Here is a 20,977-nt window from a genome sequence, read left to right as displayed (position 1 = left end):
GATTCCTAAGCAAAAATAAAGGACCGTTGTTGTTTTAAGCCACTAGGTTTTGGAGTGGTTTGTTATATAGCCATAGATACATTCTTGGCTATTACCTGCTTGTCTCCAAAAAATCCAAAACTCAGTCTAATAGGTGGGACTTCCCCTGAGGGCTCTGGCAATTATCAAACTTTCCCCATAACTTTCACCAAATTATTGAGCTGCTCCAGGAGAGGAAGAATATAAAGAGTATATTTACAATTCTGTCCGGAATTGGTGGGTTCTTGGTCTCGCTGACTTCAAGAATGAAGCCACAGACCCTTGTGGTGAGTGTTACAGTTCTTAAAGATGGTGTGTCTGCAGTTTATTCCTTCAGATGTTCAGATGTGTCCGGCGTTTCTTCCTTCTCATGGATTCGTGGTCTCGCTGACTTCAGGAGTGAAGCTGCAGACCTTCGTGGTGAGTGTCACAGCTCTTAAAGGTGGCGCATCTGGAGTTGTTCATTCCTTCCCGTGGGTTCGTGGTCTTGTTGGCTTCAGGAGTGAAACTGCAGACCTTCAAGGTGAATGTTACAGCTCTTAAAGGCAGTGCAGACCCAAAGAGTGAGCAGCAGCAAAATTTATTGTGAAGAGTGAAAGAACAAAGCTTCCACAGCGTGGAAGGGGACCCGAGCATGTTGACACTCCTGGCTCAGGCAGCCTGCTTTTATTCCCTTATCTGGCCCCATCCACATCCTGATGATTGGTCCATTTCACAGAGAGCTGATCAGTCCGTTTTACAGAGAGCTGATTGGTCCATTTTGACAGAGTGCTGATTGGTGCATTTACAATCCCTGAGCTAGACACAGAGTGCTGATTGGTGCATTTACAATTCTCTAGCTAGACATAAAAGTTCTCCAAGTCCCCATCAGATTAGCCAGATACAGAGTGCTGATTGGTGCATCCACAAACCCCGAGCTACACACAGAGTACTGATTAGTGCATATACAACCCTCCAACATGAAAGTTCTCCAAGTCCCCACCCGACTCAGGAGCCCAGCTGGCTTCGCCTAGTGGATCCCATGCTGGGGCCGTGGGTGGAGGTGCTTATCAGTCCTGCGCCACACGCCTGCACTCCTCAGCCCTTGGGCAGTCGACGGGACTGGGTGCCACAGAGCAGGGGGCGGTGCCCGTCGGGGAGGCTCTGGCTGCATGGGGGCCCAATGGTGCTGGCGGGGCTCAGGCATGGTGGGCTGCAGGTCCTGAGCCCTGCTCCGCAGGGAGGCAGCTGAGGCCCCGCAAGAATTTGAGTGTGGTGTGGGCGGGCCAGCAGTGCTGGGGGACCCGGCGCACCCTCCACAGCTGCTGGCCTGGGTGCTAAGCCCCTCACTGCCTGGGGCCGGCAGCGCCGGCCAGCCACTCTGAGTGTGGGGCCCGCTGAGACCACGCCCACCCAGAACTCATGCTGGCCCGCGAGCACTGCATGCAGCCCCGGTTCCCACCCACGCCTCTCCCTCCACACCTCCCTGCAAGCAGAGGGAGCCAGCTCCAGCCTCGGCCAGCCCAGAGAGGGGCTCCCACAGTGCAGCGGCAGGCTGAAGGGCTCCTCAAGCACAGCCAGAGTGGACGCCGAGGCCAAGGAGGCCTCTCAATCCCCCCTCTAAACAGGACACCCCAACCGCTGTTGGGAATTTGGCCAATGACCGCTCTAGCTACTTCCTGATTGATAGGGGCAATGAAGGGGTCCTGCAGTTGTAGTGTCCTCCAGAGGGGGAGCTCTCTAGGCCAGTGAAAGTGCCAGCAGGTCAGTCCAGGGATCCTCGGTAGAAGTTGTTAGTTGAACTCATTTGGGGTTCCATTTGTAAGACCATCTGTAGCTTGATGGCCTCGATTCTAGAGGAAACAAATGTAACAAGGAGGTTAAAAATACAGGGTCCAAAGGCAAGTAACAGCAAGATGGCTGCCACAGGACCTAGAAAGGGGAGAAGCCATGTTGCCCAACTCCAGAGGTTGGTATAAGAATTCGACAGGCATTGCCTGATTTCAGGAGCCTTTTCCTGTAAATGCTGGGTGGCATCTTGTACTATCCCTGACTGGTTAGTGTAAAAACAACACTCTTCCCCTAAGAAGGTACAGAGTCCTCCTTTCTCAGCAGTGAGGAGGTCTACGCCTCGGTGGTTTTGGAGAGTCACTGCTGCCAGAGAGTCTATTTGGGATTGTAGAGTAAGCATAGATTTCATTATTTCTTGCAAACTATCTGAGAAAGCCTTTGAGAGTGTGTGGTAGTAGGATAATGAAATAGATAAACTGGCTATTTTGGTTCCTGTAGCAGTAGCCATTCGTAACCCTATAAGTAGGGGTATTAGTTGTATGGCTCTGCGCTGATGGACTTGAGCTTTGAGGGATACTGATAAGGTCTGATTTCCTGGGGCAATGTTAATGTTGGGACTTAGAAAGACTAAGGTGCAGGTGCCTGTCCAGTTAGTGGGGAGGCAGATATAGGTCGATGTTCCACATAAGAAGAATATACCTTGCTGGGTAGACAGAACTGGTTGTGTATGTTAAAAAGGTGTGTGTATTTGTTGTTTTCATTTTCCCATATTCCTAGAGTACTTGCCAAGGTAGCTCCAGTGAGTGGCTGGAAAGGGGTGTTGGGAGCAAACTGAGTGGCTCCCTGTGTTCTATTTTCCCATTGGAGAAAAAAACATTTTGTATCCACTAGGAACCATTCAAGACAGTGATTGAAATAGGGGATTAGAAGGCATTCACTAGTGGTGGGGGAGCTTTTACAGGCGGTCCAGGGGTGAATGGTCATGCAGGGAGTATGTTTGCCATTACCAAACCTGGACTGTTCATTAAGCAGGGAGAAGTTGATGATTTTTGGGGGCCCTGAGAAGCGGACAAGCCATCTGAATGGAGCTGTTTAGATGACTCGGAAGTTACTATGATCAGTTGGGGCTTGAAGTTGTAGGCTGTAATTACACTGATGTGGTAGTAGGTGCCCCAGGGGCAGGCCTGATAACAGGTTGCATTGGATGCATAAAGGGGCTTGGAAAGTTAAGATGGTATTCATAGTTACCGGGCCATGTGTGGGCTTTTCATTGCTTGTGTAATAGGTGAGGTTGGAAATGTAAGAACTTAAAAGTTGGATTGCACGTCCTGTTAGGGTATTCTTGGTCCTATCAGAGATGGAGAAGTTGGCTGATGATTGCATATTTAGAAGTCAGAAAGAGTCTTTTCCTTCATAACAAGGGTGGTACATTAAATTGGTTAAGACCCAGTTTTTTGCGGGAATGGGAGTGGCAACATAAGCAGAGGTTGATAGAAAGATACAAAGCCAACAGTCATTTGCCAGGGAAGGACTGGACTGGTTTAACAGAGAGTGGGTTAAATTGAGAGTCTTGTAGAGGTAACTAGGAGCTAGTGGAAGGGGAGGGGTGATTGTATAAGGTATCCAAGGAAGCAGGAGGGATACATAGGCAATGAGCAAATAGGAAGATAAAGGGGGTGCTCTGGAACACGAGATCATTTTATCGAGTCTGAGTTAAAAGTAGGAGTAAATTGCTGTCAAAAGGAAGGAAGATAAAAAGAAGGTTGATGTGATTAGGATTTTTGTCCTGGCAGGAGCTACAGTATATAGTCCTATCGCAAAGAGTATGGTTAGTATGCTGTTTTCACTTATCTTTTTTAAGGATTTTTCCTCAGGATCAGTGGTAGGAGACTTTTTAGTCTGGGATGTTTCCTTCTGAAATAGGAGATGCAAGTCCTCCAATGGTTCGCAGGTGTATCAATGCTGGTCTGGCTGATCTTGGGACTCCAAAGCTGATAGTCCTGCAGGTTCCTCAGGGGATGTCCAAAGTTTAACTTGGGTGTGGTGAATCCAAGATTCCACTCCTGCCACCTTAAGTGCAGTGAGTAGAGAGGATTAGCGAGTGTGGTCCTTCCCACAAAGAGTCCATAGATGGGGAGGTAGATGGGAGAGATTTGACCAACACTAGATCTCCTAGTTGAAACATCTCTGTTCCCTTTACTCTGTGACATCCTGCAGGTAGGTTTTTAAGGTTTTATTGATATTTTGCCAAAGAAGTTATATCTTTCACCAAGTTGGCCATTTCCTGATCAAGTATGAGGTCATTTGTGAGAAAAGGTCGTCCATACCACATTTCATATGGACTGAGCCCTATTTTGTGGGGAGAATTTCGGATTCTCAACAGGGCCATGGGCAAAAGAGTAGGCCATGGGAGATGAGTTTCTTGTGTTAGTTTCCTTAAGTGCCTCTTGAGTGTTTCATTTGCCTTCTCGACCTTCCCTGAGGATTGTGGCCTCCAGGAGCAGTGAAGGTGATATTGTATCCCTAGCACCCTGGAAATTCGCTGAGTTATCGTGGCTTTAAAGCCACAATATGGCTTTAAATGGCTTTAAAGCTGGACCATTGTCACTCTGTAAGCTTTGGGGAAGCCCAAATCTAGGAATTATTTCATGAATTAGGACTTTAATCACTTCCTGAGCCTTCTCTGTCTTGCAGGGGAAAGCTTCTATCCAATTTGTAAAGGTATCAACACAGACCAACAAGTACTGAAATCCCTTTGACTTACGCATATGAGTGAAGTCTAACTGCCAGTCCTCTCCAGGATAGTGACATATTTTTTGTTCCCCCAAAGGGGCCTTATGATGGACCAAGGGATTATTCCTTTGGCACGCCTCACAGGCTTTGACTACCTGTTGGATGGTGCGGAGGAGATTTGGCCCTGTTAATAGGGATTTGGCCATTTGATGAGTGTTTTCAATACCCATATGAAAAGTTTGGTGGAGGGTTTTAAGTATTTTCCACTAGCTGGCTTCGGGTATAAGTACATTTCCTTCTTCTTTTGCCAACTACCCTGAGGGGAGAAAACTATGCCCCCCTGAAAGTCCCCACTCTGCTTCAGCTGGGGAATACTGGGGCTTAATCTCTTGGAGGGGGTTGTTCCATACCAAGGGTTCTTCCATAGGTATTTCTAGTGGGGGGTTCTGCCTGGCAGCAATTTTGGCCTCAGCATCTGCCCGACAGTTTCCTCCTGCCTTTTCTCCTTCACCTTTCTGGTGGCTTTGGCAATGTAAGACTGCCACCTCCTTGGGTTTTTGCACTGTGTGCAATAACTCTATAATTTCCTTGTGGTATTTAATAAGGGTTCCCCCAGAGGTTAGGAATTCCCTTTCTTTCCATATTGCAGTACGGGCATGTAAGATTAGATAAGCATACTTGCTATCTGTATACACATTTATTCTTTTTCCCTTTCCCAGTTCTAAGGCTCGGGTAAATGCCACTAGTTCTGCTAACTGGGCACTGGTCCCTGGGGGAAGAGGCTTACTTTCAAGTATGGTTACATCACTAACTATGGCATAACCTGCCCTTTGTATCCCATTCTCCACAAATGAACTTCCATCGGTATATAGGTTAAAGTCAGGATTAGCTAAGGAGACTTCTAAGAAATCATCTCAGGCAGCGTAAGTCTGGACTATAATTTGTTGGCAGCCATGCTCAATTGGATCCCCATCCTCTGAGAGAAAAGTGGCAGGGTTGAGGGCCATGCATGTACGTTTTTGAAGCACCAGTCCCTCAAGGAGTAGCACCTGGTATCTAAGTAGGTGGCTGTCTGATAGCCATAAACTTCCTTTGGCACCTAGTGTGCCATTTACATCATGAGTAGTCCAGAGAGTGAGATCCTTTCCTTGTATTATTTTGATAGCCTCTGACACTAAGACAGCCACCGCCGCAACTACCCATAAACAGTGAGGCCAGCCTTTTGCTACTGCATCAGTTTCCTTACTTACGTATGCCACTGGTTGTGGGGTTGTCCCACGAGTCTGTGTAAGGACTCCAAGAGCTATCTCTGCTCTCTCTGTGACACATAAAGAGAAGTTTTGTCCTGTGGGAAGGCTTAAAGCTGGAGCTTGTACTAGGGCCTGCTTTTAGGTTTTGAAGGCTGTTTCTGCCTCTGGTTCCCATTCTACTAGATGAGTATTTGCCCTCTGGGTTTCCTTGACTAGAGTATAGAGGGGCCTGGCTTTCTCACTGTATCAGGGGATCCATAGTCAGCAAAAGCCAGTAATTCCAAGGAACCCCCACAACTGTTTTAATGTCTTAGGGCAAGGATAAGCCAGTGTAGGCTGTATTCATTCCTTGCTGAGGGCCTTGTTCCCTCTGGGCCTAGATATTTGACCTGCTGTAGGCAAAGCTGGGCCTTCGACCTAGATACCTTGTACCCTTGATTAGCTAGAAAGTTCAAGAGATCTAGAGTAGCCTGCTGGCACGAGGCTTCTGAACTCGTAACCAAAAGCAAATCATCCACATACTGACGGAACAGAGGGCCTGGACTTGAGAAGTGGCCTAGATCTTGGGCCAGTGCCTGACCAAACAGGAGAGGGCTATCCCTAAACCCTTGGGGCAAGACTGTCTATGTAAGTTGGGATGTGTGGTCTGTGGGATCCTCAAAGGCAAAGAGAAACTGGGAGTCAGAGTGCAGGGGAATACAGAAGAAGGCATCCTTGAGGTCCAGAACTGTGAACCATTCTGCTTCCTCTGGTATTTGAGAGAGGAGGGTATAGGAGTTTGGTACAACTGGATATAAAGGAATTACTACCTCATTGATGAGTCTAAGATCTTGCACTAGTCTCCACTGAACGTTCGGTTTTTATACTCCTAGAATTGGGGTGTTGCAGGGACTGCTGCATTTCCTTGCTAAGCCTCGAGCTTTTAAATGTTTAACAATATCCTGCAATCCTTTATGAGCTTCAGGCCTTAAGGGATATTGCCTTTAATAAGGAAAAGTGGTGGGGTCTTTTAGCCTGATTTGCACTGGGCGGGCATTTTTTTGCCCTTCCAAGTTGTCCTTCCAATACCCAAACTTCAGGGTTGATTCCCTCCCCAAGTAGGGGACAACAAATGGGTAACTTGTTCCCCATATTCATGTAGATAATAGCTCCAGCTTTGGCTAATATATCCCTCCCTAATAAGGGTGTGGGACTTTCAGGCATAACAAGAAAGTCATGTGAAAAGAGCAAAGTCTCCCAATTACAACTGAGGAGATGGGAGAAATACCTGGTTACAGGCTGTCCCAGGATTCCTCGGATGGTAACGGACCTTGAGGACAATCGTCCAGAACAGGAGATTAGCACTGAGAAGGCTGCACCAGTGTCCAGGAAGAAGTCAATTTCCTGGCCCTCAATGGTTAAACGTACCCGGAGCTCAGTGAGGGTGATGACATGAGCTGGCGCTTGCCCCAGGCACCCTCAATCCTGTTGTTGGATAATCTGGTTGGGGGCTTCTGACCCAGAGAGCCTTTGTCCTCTGGGGCAGTGCACCTTCCAGTGATTGCCTCGGCATAGCAGACATGGACGAGGGGGCGGCTTGTTTCTCATTGGACAATCTTTTTTAAAGTGTCCTTGCAAACCACACTGGTAACAAGCCCTACTGGGTGATTGGCCTGCTCCACCCTCTGTCCTCTCTGAACCACCAAGGCTTGCTTGTCTGAGGGCCAAGACTAAGGCTGCAGCCTTTTTCTGATCTTGCTTTTCCTTTTGGGCTTGTTCCTCTTGGTCCCTATTATAGAACAATGAGGTTGCCAGGTTTAATAATGCCTCCAAATTTTGTTCAGGGACGAGGGCTTGCTTTTGGAGCTTTCTCCTGATATCTGCAGCTGACTGGGTAATAAACTTATCTTTTAGAATCAATTGACCCTCGAGTGATTTGGGTGACAAGGGAGTATATTTTCTTAAGGCCTCCCACAGCTGCTCAAGGAAGGCAGGATTTTCTTCCTTTCCTTGAGTTATGGTGAACATCATTGAATAATTCATGGGCTTTTTCCTAATTCTCCTTAGTCCTTCTAGAACACAGGTCAACAGATATTTATGACTCCAGTCCCCATGATCTGAGTCAAGGTCCCAGTGGGGATCCATACGGGGGACGGCTTGCTGACCGGAAGGGAATTTATCCCTTTCTTTGGCTGTCAATTCTATCATTCACTTGACTAAGATACCAAGTATCTTTTAAACTCTTGGGCTGCAGCTAAAGCTGCACTCTTTTCATTAAAGGCCAGGGTTTGATCTAACAGTAGCATGACATCCCTCCAAGCAAGGTTGAAGGTTTGCCCTAGACCCTGTAGGACATCTATGTACCTATCAGGATCATCTGAAAACTTCCTCAGTCTGCCTTGATCTGCTTTAAATCACACAGGGAGAAGGGGACATGTACCTGGGTTGGGCCAAATTCCCTTCCCCCTACAGCGTGAAGGGGACATAACCGATAGCCTGGGGGTTTTTGTGGTCCTTTGGAGATTTCTTTGCTTATTTCCTTCTGGGCAGGGAAGATTAGAAGAGGATTATCATTAATAGGAAGGGTAGCTATAGGGATGCTAGGATATGGGGGTAAGTTGAGAGGTCCTCCTGTGGGATGTAAATTGCAAGCTTTGCATAGTTGTATATTCTCCTTCAATGAAAAGAAAGCTTGGACATAAGGTACTTCACTCCATTTGCCTTCCCTCTTACAGAAAAGGTCAAGCTGCAGGATAGTATTGTAATTTATACTTCCCTCAGGTGGCCATTTTTCCCCATCAGAGAGAGAATATTGGGGCCAAGCCATAGTGCAGAAAAAAATGAGCCGCCTCTTTTTCAGGGTTTGTGGGTCAAATTGGTCCCAATGGCTTAGGATGCATTTCAAGGGTGAGCCTGTTGATGCCTGTTTCCTATCTGAAAGACAAAACTGCCCACGGTTTTGGTTTGTTTTGTTTCTCCCGCTGCCCAAGAACCCGCAACAGTCCCTGGACCCTGCTGATCAGAATAGTTGCACTCACCAACGCAGCAGCAGAAACAACCCCTGCCCAAGAACCCGCAAAAGTCCCTGGACCCTGCTGATCAGAATAGTTGCACTCACTGACACAGCAGCAGAAATGCTAGTTTTCCTCCCAGACCACAAGGAGGACTGAGGAAAGTCAGATTTAGTGGCCTTTATTGATGCATTCTCGAAAACCCGCACCCTTGCCTGTCCTCCTAGACCACAAGGAGGACCAAGAAAAATCAGATTTAGTTGCCCTTACTGACGCATTCTCAAAAACCTGTTAGAGTCCTAAGCATTTTCCTGTTAGTATTGGGACCTTACCCATGTCCTATAAAGATGTTATGCCCCAAAAATTAAGTGGAGGGCCATACCCTGAGGGAGGGAAGGGATTCTCCAGGGTTGGAAGAGTGACATCTTTTGTCCTCACTTATATGAATAGGAAGGATACAATTTCTGAGGCTCCCCATATCCTAGCTTCAGGAATAGCTTTTGTTAGGCCTGCTAGTCTGAGGAGGGATCCTACAATTCCAGGTAGTCCCCCCTACGATGGGGCTTTGGGCAAAAATTATGTCTTTCTGATTGGTGAGCCTGGGTGCCTAAAGAAAGGAATAGAGTCCTAGAGTTTATACTAGAAATCATTCTTATAGGAGAAACTAGAAAAGCACCAGAGACAGGGAGTGATTTTTAGAAGTGGGACTAGCCTCGGAGAAGAGAGGCAAGAGGAAGTTTGTTGGGCAGGCATTAGGACCCAAGAGGCAAGGGTCAGGGTAGATAGAATAGATGGGCGAGTCTTGCTTGGGCGACATGACTTTGAGAGTTCCGCTCATGGCTGCAGGGTCAATCAACTTGTTGTCGGGACCCCGGAGCTGAATGGCTTTCCTCTCTGTCAACCCTCAGCTCAGCCCAGAAGTACAGGAAAAGCAATGCTCCCAACTCTGAAGAGTTGGGGGTTGTTAGCCCTTTCCCAGAAAGCCTGACACCCGTGTCTTTAGTCTGGCGGCCGCACTAGTTGCTTTTAACTGGCCGAGAGGTGCCCAGTATTTAGCCGCCCAATTCTAAGGAAAAATAGGACAGAATAGCAAGCAAAAGGGGTCTGATGGTACTCACTGCTTGGTGATAGGTGACAGTCTTACCGCTTGGCAATAGGCGACAGTCTCACCGCTCAGCGATAGGTGATAGTCTCACCACTCGGCGATAGGTGATAGTCCCATCTGGGTCACCAAAATGTGTCTGAAATTGGTCTTGCTGACTTCAAGAATGAAGCTGCAGACCCTCGCAGTGAGTGTTACCGTTCTTAAAGATGGTGTGTCCTGAGTTTGTTCCTTCAGATGTTCAGATGTGTCCAGAGTTTCTTCCTTCTGGTGGGTTCGTGGTCTCGCTGACTTCAGGAGTGAAGCTGCAGACCTTCGCAGTGAGTGTTACAGCTCTTAAAGGCAATGCATCTGGAGTTGTTCATTCCTTCCGGTGGGTTCATGGTCTTGCTGGCTTCAGGAGTGAAGCTGCAGACCTTCGTGGTGAATGTTACAGCCCTTAAAGGCCACGCGGACTCAAAGAGTGAGCAGCAGCAAGATTTATTGCAAAGAGTGAAAAAACAAAGCTTCCACAGCGTGGAAGGGGACCTGAGCAGGTTGCCACCACTGGCTCGGGCAGCCTGCTTTTATTCCTTTATCTGGCCCCACCCACATCCTGCTGATTGGTCCATTTTACCGAGAGCTGATTGGTCCATTTTGACAGGGTGCTGATTGGTGCATTTACAATCCCTGAGCTAGACACAGAGTGCTGATTGGTGCATTTACAATCCTCTAGCTAGACATAAAAGTTCACCAAGTCCCCACCAGATTAGCTAGATACAGAGCACTGATTGGTGCATCCATAAACCCTGAGCTACACACAGAGTACTGATTGGTGCATATACAATCCTCCAGTTAGACATAAAAGTTCTCCAAGTCCCCATAGGACTCAGGAGCCCAGCTGGCTTGGCCTAGTGGATCCTGCGCCGGGGCCGCAGGCAGAGCTGCCCGTCAGTCCTGCACGGTGCACCCACACTCAGCCCTTGGGCGGTCGATGGGACCGGGTGCCGCGGAGCAGGGGACGGCACCCGTCGAGGAGGCTCGGGCTGCGTGGGAGCCCACTGGGGGTGGGGAGGCTCGGGCATGGTGGGCTGCAGGTCCTGAGCCCTGCCCCACGGAGAGGCGGCTGAGGCCTGGTGAGAATTCGAGCACAGCACGGGCGGGCCGGCAGTGCTGGGGGACCCGGCGCACCCTCCACAGCTGCTGGCCCGGGTGCTAAGCCCCTCACTGCCCGGGGCCGGCAGTGCCGGCTGGCCACTCCGAGTGGGGAGCTGCGGAGCCTGTGCCCACCCGGAACTCGTGCTGGCCTGCGAGCGCCACATACAGCCCTGGTTCCCACCCATGCCTCTCCCTCCACACCTCCCCACAAGCAGAGGGAGCCAGCTGTGGCCTCAGGCAGCCCAGAGAGGGGCTCCCACAGTGCAGTGGTGGGCTGAAGGCCTCCTCAAGCACAGCCAGAGTGAACGCCGAGGCCGAGGAGGCGCCGAGAGCAAGTGAGGGCTGCTAGCACGTTGTCACTTCTCACAATCTTCCTTTATTTCATTTATTTTTAAATTTTTTTTTTTTTTTGAGATGGAGTCTCACTCTGCTGCCCAGGCTGGAGTGCAGTGGCACAATCTTGGCTCACTGCAACCTCCACCTTGGGTTCAAGTGATTCTCCTTGTATCAGCCTCCCGAGTAGCTGGAATTTACAAGCATGTGCCACCACACCCGGCTAATTTTTTTTGTATTTTAGTAGAGATGGGATTTCACTATGTTTGCCAGGCTGGTCTCGAACTCCTGACCTCAAGTGATTCGCCCACCTCAGCCTCCCAAAGTGCTGGGATTATAGGTGTGAGCCACTGCACCCAGCTTACCTTTAAATCTTTAACCTATTTAGAATACAGTTTAGATGGAGTCATAACATAGAAATCTAACTTTATTTTGTTTCTAGTTATAACACAACAGTTAATTAAATTTTTCATCGTTTTGCTATTGATTTAAAATATCACCTTTATCATAAATTGGGCCCCTAAGGCAATATTATCAAGGTAAAGTTGAGCATAAAATAAACCTACACACAGAAGGGGATAGAAAGGAAATTTGCTAATTTGACCTTCACACTAGATGGAGAAAATCTCTGCTAAAAATTCATAACCACAAACCAGGGTGTACATGAATGTGTAGCCTGAGTTCATGGTACTTAAAAAAAATCAACCAACTCTCAAGCAGAAAATGTATTTCAAAGTGGCCCTGGGTTACTTGTATGCCAAGTAAGTAGCAGAGGCAAACATAAATTTTCTCTGGACAACAATAATTTCAACTCATGCCTCAAGAACTTCCACAAATAAAGTTCTAAGAAACATGAAATAAGCAAAGTTAAAAATCACAAAACACAAGGAAATCAGGTGCCATAAATAAAAGAGAATCACACATACAAAGAATTCAGATATTGAAATTATCAGACACACAGTATAAACAACTATGTTGGCTGGGGGGCAGTGGCTCATGCCTGTAATCCCAGCACATTGGGAGGCCAAGATGGGAGGATCACTTGAGGCCAGGAGTTCAAGACCGGCTTGGGGAACATGGTGCGATCCTGTCTCTAACTAAAATAAAAAACTTACCCAGGCATGATGGCATGTGCCTGCAGTCCTAGCTACTCAGGAGGCTCTCTTGAGCCCAGGAGTTTGAGGCTGCAGTGAGCTATAATCATACCACCACACTCCAGCTCAGGCAACAGGCTGAAACCCTGTCTCTAAAAAGAAAAAAAATTATGTTTAATATGTTTACACAAAAAAAAGAAATTGAAAATCATAAGCAAGGAAATAAGAGACTATATAAAGTAACCAGATTTGAAAAAGCATTAACTAGAACTTTTAGTTCAATACAATAAATAAAATTAAAAATTCAATGGAAAAATTAAGTGGAGAATTAAACAGAACCAAAGACAGAATTAGTGAACTGGAAGATAGATATCTGAAGACAGTGAGAAAGAGATAAAAATACTAAAAAGTGGCCGGGCCTGGTGGCTCATGCCTGTAATCCCAGCACTTTGGGATGCCGAGGTGGGTGGATCACTTGAGGTCAGGAGTTCAAGACTAGCCTGGCCAACGTGGCGAAACCCTATCTCTACTAAAAATACAAAAAAATTAGCAGGTTGTGGTGGTAGGCGCCTGTAATCCCAGCCACTCGGGAGGCTGAGACAGGAGAATCGCTTGAACCCAGGAGGTGGAGGTTGCAGTGAGCCAAGATCGCACCACTGCACTCCAGCCTGGGTGACAGAGCAAGACTCTATCTATCTATCTAAAAGTTATTAAAAGACAGACAAAAGAGTGAGGTCTAACAAACATTTTATGATATTCCACAAGTAGACAAGAAAATATTCAATGTTTTAGAAGTGAACTGGTAAAAATTATTAATAGGTATTAATCTGCATACCTAGCAAGACCAATGTCTCCCAAGCAGGATAAATTAGAAATATTTCCACAAACAGGATAAATTAGAAGGATTTCCACACTATTTTAAGATCTGAGAAACAAAGAGAAAAGCAGATGACCTATCAAAAAAATGAAAAAAAATGGTAATTCTCTGGGCGTGGTGGCTCACACCTGTAATCCCAGCACTTTGGGAGGCCGAGGCGGGCAGACCACCTGAGGTCAGGAGTTCAAGACCAGCCTGACCAACATGGAGAAACTCTGTCTCTACTAAAAATACAAAAAAAATTAACCGGGCGTGGTGACACATGCCTGTAATCCCAGCTACTCAGGAGGCTGAGGCAGGAGAATCGCTTGAACCTGGGAGGCGGAGGTTGCGGTGAGCCAAGATCGTGCCATTGCACTCCAGCCTGGGCAACAAGAGTGAAACTCAGTCTCAAAAAATAAAAAAATAAAAAAATAAAAAAAGGTAATTAGACTGAGGACTTACTTGTCAACAACAACAATTTAAGGCTCAAGACAATGGAATGATATCTTCAATGTGCTAAGAGAAAATAAATGTCAACCCAGAATTATCTGCCCAGTGAAAAGATCTTTCAAGAAAGAAAGCAGAATTAGAAAAAAAAATTAGGCAAGCAAAAATAGAATTTACTACAACTGGTAATATGGTTAGGCTGTGTCCCCACTGAAATCTCATCTTGAACTGTAGTTTCCACAATCCTCATGTGTTGTGGGAGGGACCCAGTGCGAGGGAATTTAATCATGGGGGTGGTTATCCTTATGCTGTTCTTGTGATAGTTGTCACGAGATCTGATGGTTTTATAAGGTTCTTTTCCCCCTTTTGCTTGGCACTTCTCCTTCCAAATTGCAAAATCAACAAACAAATTTTTTTAAATTGGGACATTATTATTCAATATTAAATACAAAACTACAGGAATTTAACTTTCAGCCACAAAACAAATTTGCTGTAGATAGAAAATGGATTAATTGAACAGTAAATGTATTTATTAATACTACACATCTCACCATTTATGTGCAAACTTCTGGTAGATAGAAAAATTTGAAATAGTCATCTATTTTTTTTTTGCCAGATTTGCAAGTAAGATTAAATTGGTGGCTTTGGAAGATTAGAAAAAGTAACACCACCAAATAAAACTTTCTTCTGATAATATGATGATTAACTGGAATGGCAATTCCTATCAGAAAGCCACAGAAGATAGCTTAGTACTGACCTCTGGTGCAGCAGAAAGCCTGAAAAATAGATATTAAATAACTCCATTTGGCTGGTTGCCAACAAACACTTGAGGAGCTCCTGTCTTTATCAATCATCTTTAATTTGGGATTATGACAATTCATTCCTTTGGCTGATGAAACTAGAAGACTTAACCAAATTAGATAATGGGTTAAGGACTACTGGGCCCCTTGTTCCTTCATTAACCCTGAGTGAGTCTTAACTGAATGTCTCTCTTGTTTCTTTCCCACCCCTAATGTGTGAGCCCAATCAGAGTGGGGAAATGCTCCCCACACCAACAGTGTGCAGTCTTGACTACCATCATCAGGACTCTATGTTGTGGCATAGCAAACCTCACAATCAGACAGGAACAAGCAACCATAAACAGATATATCAGGCCTTTGGACAATAATCACCTGTATCAGTCTGATACTTGAGCTCTGTGTTGGTAACGACTTACCTAAAAATGGGTGGCAGTGACAGTAGAGTATTTTTGTTAAAGCATGGGCTCTTGAGTCACACTGATCAATTATTTGGGTTCAAATCCTGGTTTCATTACATATGACTTATTTGCTTCTGTGAGCCAGGAATAATAGAACTTACCTCAGAGGCTGTCAAGATTAAATGAGTTAATATACATAAAACACTTAGACATGTCCTCATTCATTCAACAAATATTTACTGAGCATTTACTTTGTTTCAGGAATTTTTCAGGGCACTGGAGATACTTGAGCAAACAAAATACAAAAAGCCTCTGACATCTTGTGAAGTGTACATGCTATTTTGTTATTGTTATTAAAAGGGAACTTCAATTTCCCAAGAACTCTCTGGGTCCTTGCTAACTCAAAGTGAGTGAGTAAGGTCCATAAACAATGAGGCATCACCTGGGAGCCTGTGAGAAATGCACAATCTCAGGACCAATACAGACTTAATGAATCAAGAGATGCATTTTAACAAGATTCTCAGGAGACCCACATGTACATTAACGTTTGAAATGTCCTGTCTATATCATAAATACTGTACTTGGACTTAAGGAAATATCTTGAAGGTTTCCTGCATTCCAAGGTGAGAATGGCATTGAAATTGTAAAACTGCTCTAAAAAATGTTTTCAAGATTATTTTCATGTAAAAATGCACGTTGAAATAACTGACCTTAAGGGGTGGAAATATGCTTATTATATGTATATGCCTTACATTCCTACAAAATACTGTTCCGATAATAACATTCCAGGGTTAATCTAGGTAAATGGCTCCCTCTAATGGAAATATTTTGATTTATACATCACTGGGTATAGCTTAAGCTTAGAGTCCTAAGAGAATCTCAAGAAAAAACTCATTCTAAGAATCTGAAGGAAAATGTGCATGCCTACAAAGGACAAATAAAGGATGAGGTTTAACAAAAACAGAAATGCTTGTAAAATCCTAGCATACATGGGAAAGACTTAGTAACCTTCAATTCCTTTCTTTTCACATATAAAGAGTGGGCCTTCGAACAAGTGCTAACTTTTAAACTGTAAGGAAGTGTTAAGAAGAGAGCATCTCAAATATACTTTTCTAATTGGGAATATGTGCCTTCAAAGTGAAAAAGTGAAAGTACTTAAGGAATTTTGTCAGTAAAGATGACAAAATTTCAATGGTAAGAACGTCAATTACTTTTGCATCAACCTAATATATTATCTGTCCTTGTAGAAAATATTGAATACTTGAGTTTAACAACAAAACCTCTTATACTCTTTAGTTCCCAAGAATACTGGATTAGAAATGATCTTAAGTTAACACATCATATAATAAGTGTTGTTATAAATTTGCCTTTTTAGGGTGGGCATGCTGCCTCATGCCTGTAATCCCAGCACTTTGGGAGACCGAGATGGGGGTCAGTCACCTGAGGTCAGGAGTTCGAGACTAGCCTGGCCAACGTGGTGAAACCCTGTCTCTACTATTAAAAAAAAAAAATTAGCTGGGCATGGTGGCGGGCACCTGTAATTCCAGCTACTCAGGAGGCTGAGGCAGGAGAACCGCTTGAACCGAGGCGGCGGAGGTTGCAGTGAGCCAAGATGGTGCCACTGCACTCCAGCCTGGGGGACAAGAGCAAAACTCCATCTCAAAAAACAAACAAACAAAAACACACACAAAAAACAAACAAAAAAACTGCCTTTTTTCCCAGTCCTAGTTCTATTATAAAAGGCAAACTTGCTAAAAAAAAAATAATAGATATGCTGCCATTGTATGGTAAGCAAATAGATCTCCTCTGGTGCAATGAAGTTATGTGTGAAATGAGTATTTATGTACCATTTAAAGAATAACCATGTGCCCACCACCCAGGTACACAGATGTTCATGATTGTATTCTCAGCTCTGCTTCAAAGATGTAACCATCTTAATGTTGTATTATACATGTATACATGCATCACTATGTATTTTTTTTTTAAACTTCGATATAAATGGCTTCTCTTTAGGTACAGAATTGAGACTGGCTTTTTTGGCCAAGCTCTATTTTAAAAATTTGCCCATTCTTTCGGGCATTTGGGTTATTCCTTTTTGTTTTTTTGCTATTACAATGCTGATATACACTGTTTCCTGGCACATATGTCAAGTTATTCTAAGGCATATATACACTGTACATACACCTTGGGGGTAGAACATAGGTCTAGGGGTAGGCATAGGTTTTAGCCTACGCAAGTGTTCAACTTTACTGGGTAATGGCAAATTGGTTTCCAAAGCAGTTGGACTAAATCATCACTGTAAGTTCCTATTCCTCCACCATTCATCCTAACAATTGATAGAGACTGAGTTTTCAATTTTTGCCAGTTCAGTGAATGTGAAGATATTTAGCACCTTTCCATTTGTTTACGGGCTATCATGCAGGTTACTTAGGGGATGATTTATAGGTCAAACTATACACACAGACATATATATGTATTTTAAATATATTAGTAATTTATAAGTTCCCTTCACGTTGTACTAAGTTACTCCCACTAGCGATGTATGAATATCTGTTTCTATATTCCCTAGATAAGAGTATGTCCTCAAGCCTCTTTCACCTTTAATGTGTGTGTGACCTATTAAATTTCAGTTGATTGGAGTGACTATCTTTAAAACTTAAACTCAAACTAGTGAACTATACATATCCATTGCCTACTTTTCTATTGGGCCATCCTGACTTGTAGTGCTTTATAGATTAGAACATTACCATTTTCTGTGAAAGGAGTCTGTCAAGTTTTTCCCAAGCTTTACTGTCATGTAGACTTTTTTTGTTGTTGTTTTTTGAGACAGGGTATCACTCTGCTGTCCAGTCTGGAGTGCAGTGGCATGATCATAGCTCAGTGCAATCTTCAACTCCTAGGCTCAAGTGATCCTCCCGAAACAGCCTCCCAGAAGTAGCTAGGACCACAGGTGTGTGATACTATGCTCGGCTAATTTTATTTTTTGTAGAGATGGGCATCTCCCTAAGTTGCCCAGGCTGGTCTTGAACTCCTGGGCTTAAGCAATCCTCCCAACTTGTCCAACCAAAGTGCCACAACGCCCAGGTAATTTTTGTATTTTTTGTAGAGATTGGGTTTCACCATGTTGCTCAGGCTAGTCTCAAACTCCTGAGCTCAAGATCCACCTGCCTTGGCCTCCCAAGGTGCTGAGATTATAGGCATGAGCCACCACACCTGGCCTTTTAAAAATTATACTTTGAAGTGCCATAGAAGAGTTTCCAAATATACTAGTGTATTTAGATGTTTCTAAACTTAGTTCTTCTAAGCTGCCTATTCATCCATCAGTTTTAATTCCTGAAGCCATAATTTAAAAGAATGTCAAACTGGCATTGTCCCACACTCATTATTGTTTTAACAATTTTTCTGCCTTATCTTACTTTTTCATATGAACTCGAAAATCTCATCTAATTACAAAAACTTGTTGCTCATCTTTTTTTGGGGATGGTGTTTTATTTTGAATGTAGACACTAGAAGCTGGTAATATTCAGGGTTGTAATCTGGCCACTTTGGCCTGTTTATTCACTCTTCATAAGCTTCCAAATTTTTTGAACAACTCAGTTTTAAAGAAACAAAGCCACTGAACTTGGCCTTGAGGAGAACAGAAGCCCAAGCTTTGTAGAATCCTAGAAGAGAGGAAGGAGATGGCTCTCATTCTACGTCTCCCATAGCCATACAGAAATCTGCCAAAATAATGACCTTCATGCTATAAATGTAATTCTCACTGCGGCAATATACATCACAATACTACGCTCCTTTGATCTTTAGTCAGCTCTCAGACTTTGATGTTGAGTGCTACACGGTTAGTCCCTACCATCTTTAATTGTTCCAGTCCTCAGATGATGTTCTTGTTCAATGATTTGAAACAGTATTTATACACCAACTTCCTGCTTTCCATCTTCAGCCAGGTTATCTCCCTGAACTCCAACTGCCTACTCTACTTCTCATGGATGTCTCAAACCAAATGCCAGATCTTCCCTACTCTGGTTAAGGTAAACTGCACCCTTCCAGCTGCTCAAGTCAGACCAAAAGTCTTAAGAGCCACCTGTGATTCTTCTCTCCACAACCCAACTCCAGTATGCTGACAAATGTTGATTCCTTAAAACATATCCAGATATCCAGCCACTTTTCACCTTCCCCACTACCACCCTGATTCAAGCCATTGATAACTCTTCCCTGTTCATAATAGCATCCCCTAAAGGGTCTACTTGCTTCGACCCTTGTGCTATATAGTCTATTCTCAACTACATCACTTTTCTAACCCAAAACCCTACAATAACCCTTTACTTCATTCAGATATAACACCTATACCATCTGGCCTTCCAGTTCTCTCTCAGATCTAATCTACTCCTCTCCCTTAATCTGGGTGCTCAAATTAGAAACCTCTCATTTGTTTTACACAAATGCACTACAGTTCTTGGGACATCTGTCCTTATTGTTCCCTTTACCTGAAGTATTCTTCCTCAGACATCTATCATTTCTTCAGCTTTTTGCTCATATAATGACACCCTCTCAGACCCACCTGCTTACTCCATTTGAAAAAGCAACCTCCCCTACTCTATCATCATCTTCCATCTCCTTCTTTCCTTATGGGCACTTGCCACCATTAACACACTACTATCTGTCTTCCTAAAAGAGAATGTTAAGCTCCATGAGATCATGGAACACTGCCTGCAATATAAGACTCAAATAACTGTTAAATATGTTAACAAAAACCTAGATTCTGTATATAAAATTTCCTAAAGTTAGAAAATCATGCTATTAAATCACAACTTACAGCACACATGACAGAATCCACTGAAGTTGGTGCTGGATATGAAAATTAGTACAATTTAACTGAAAGGTAATTTGACTAGACCAACTACCTTTGACCTGCTAGTTTCACTAAGAAATCGCTACAGATGTTTGCAAACATTTAAGCATTGCGACTCTCACTACAACTTTATTTCTAAGAGTGAAAAATTAAAAATAACTTCTGAATGTCCAACAACAGTAAGATAGTTGCATAAATTGCTTACAGAATATGTAGGTATGTCCATGTATATTAACGAACAATTCTGGATATAACTAAAAACACAAATTCACCATATATTTATATATGTGCACAGGAATATTAACAGCAGTTATCACTAGGTAGTTGTATTACAATTCATTTAACTGTTCACTTGTCTTTCTCAAAATTGTTTCAAGTTCTTCAAGAAGTAACACAAAGCTTGAAAAGAATACTTAAGATTTAAATAATCAGAGTAAGACTGCCATAACATGCATATAAGTGAATTGACCGGCACAAAAACCTAAAGGGTCTCAGTATCTAACTCTTCTCTGTATTGTTCTTGCCAATGGTTTAGAAATTGTGTTAAATTTACAAATCGTGGCCAGGGGCGGTGGCTCACACCTGTAATCCCAGCAATTTGGGAGGCAAAAGTGGGCGTATCACTCAAGGTGTTCACTTGAGGTCAGGAGTTCGAGTCCAGCCTGGCCAACATGGCCAAACTCTGTCTCTACTAAAAAAAAAAAAAAAAAAAAAAATTTTAGCCAGGCGTGGTGGCGTGTGCCTGTAATTCCAGCTACTTGGGAAGCTGAGATGGGAGAATTGCTTGAACCTAGGAGGCGGAAGTTGCAGGGAGCAGATATCGTGCCACTGAAGACTGGGAGACACAGCGAGAGTCCTCTCAATTAAAAAAAGAATTTAAAAATTGTGATGTGTAAATTATTTGTGTCTATCTGAATACTGAAGATGTTTCAGGAGGTTCTTAAACTTTTACATCAAATTAACACAACTCAGAAATTAAGAATTTTAAAAATGACAGAGCTTTGGCAATTCCATATTCCACTGTATAGAACACAAAGAAAATTCAAAGTTAACTGTGTAGTTCCTATTGCCACTTTTCCAATCATTCTTAAAGAATCTTAAAGAATCATTCTTAAAGAATCACGTGAAATTGTGGAGTCATACTGATTATGAACTCATTACAAGAATGCCCACCAGTCCAAGAATTGTTAAGCCAGC

The 20,977-nt window shown here is 43.9% G+C and overlaps 1 long non-coding RNA gene across 1 annotated transcript; it reads right to left on the bottom strand.

Moving 5' to 3' along the window:
* Nucleotides 1-582: 582 nt before the first annotated feature.
* Nucleotides 583-12,575, bottom strand: LOC134739590 (uncharacterized). Its single transcript, XR_010126402.1, has 2 exons — nucleotides 9,906-12,575; nucleotides 583-3,858 (listed from the first exon to the last, which is right to left on the bottom strand). It is a non-coding gene; the product is annotated as an uncharacterized LOC134739590 (long non-coding RNA).
* Nucleotides 12,576-20,977: the final 8,402 nt, after the last annotated feature.

Source organism: Pongo pygmaeus, chromosome 4 (genome assembly GCF_028885625.2).
Source record: "Pongo pygmaeus isolate AG05252 chromosome 4, NHGRI_mPonPyg2-v2.0_pri, whole genome shotgun sequence".
Lineage (NCBI taxonomy): Eukaryota > Metazoa > Chordata > Mammalia > Primates > Hominidae > Pongo > Pongo pygmaeus.
The sequence above is the reverse complement of the archived record's forward strand: the minus strand, read 5'-3'. Positions and strand labels throughout refer to the sequence as shown.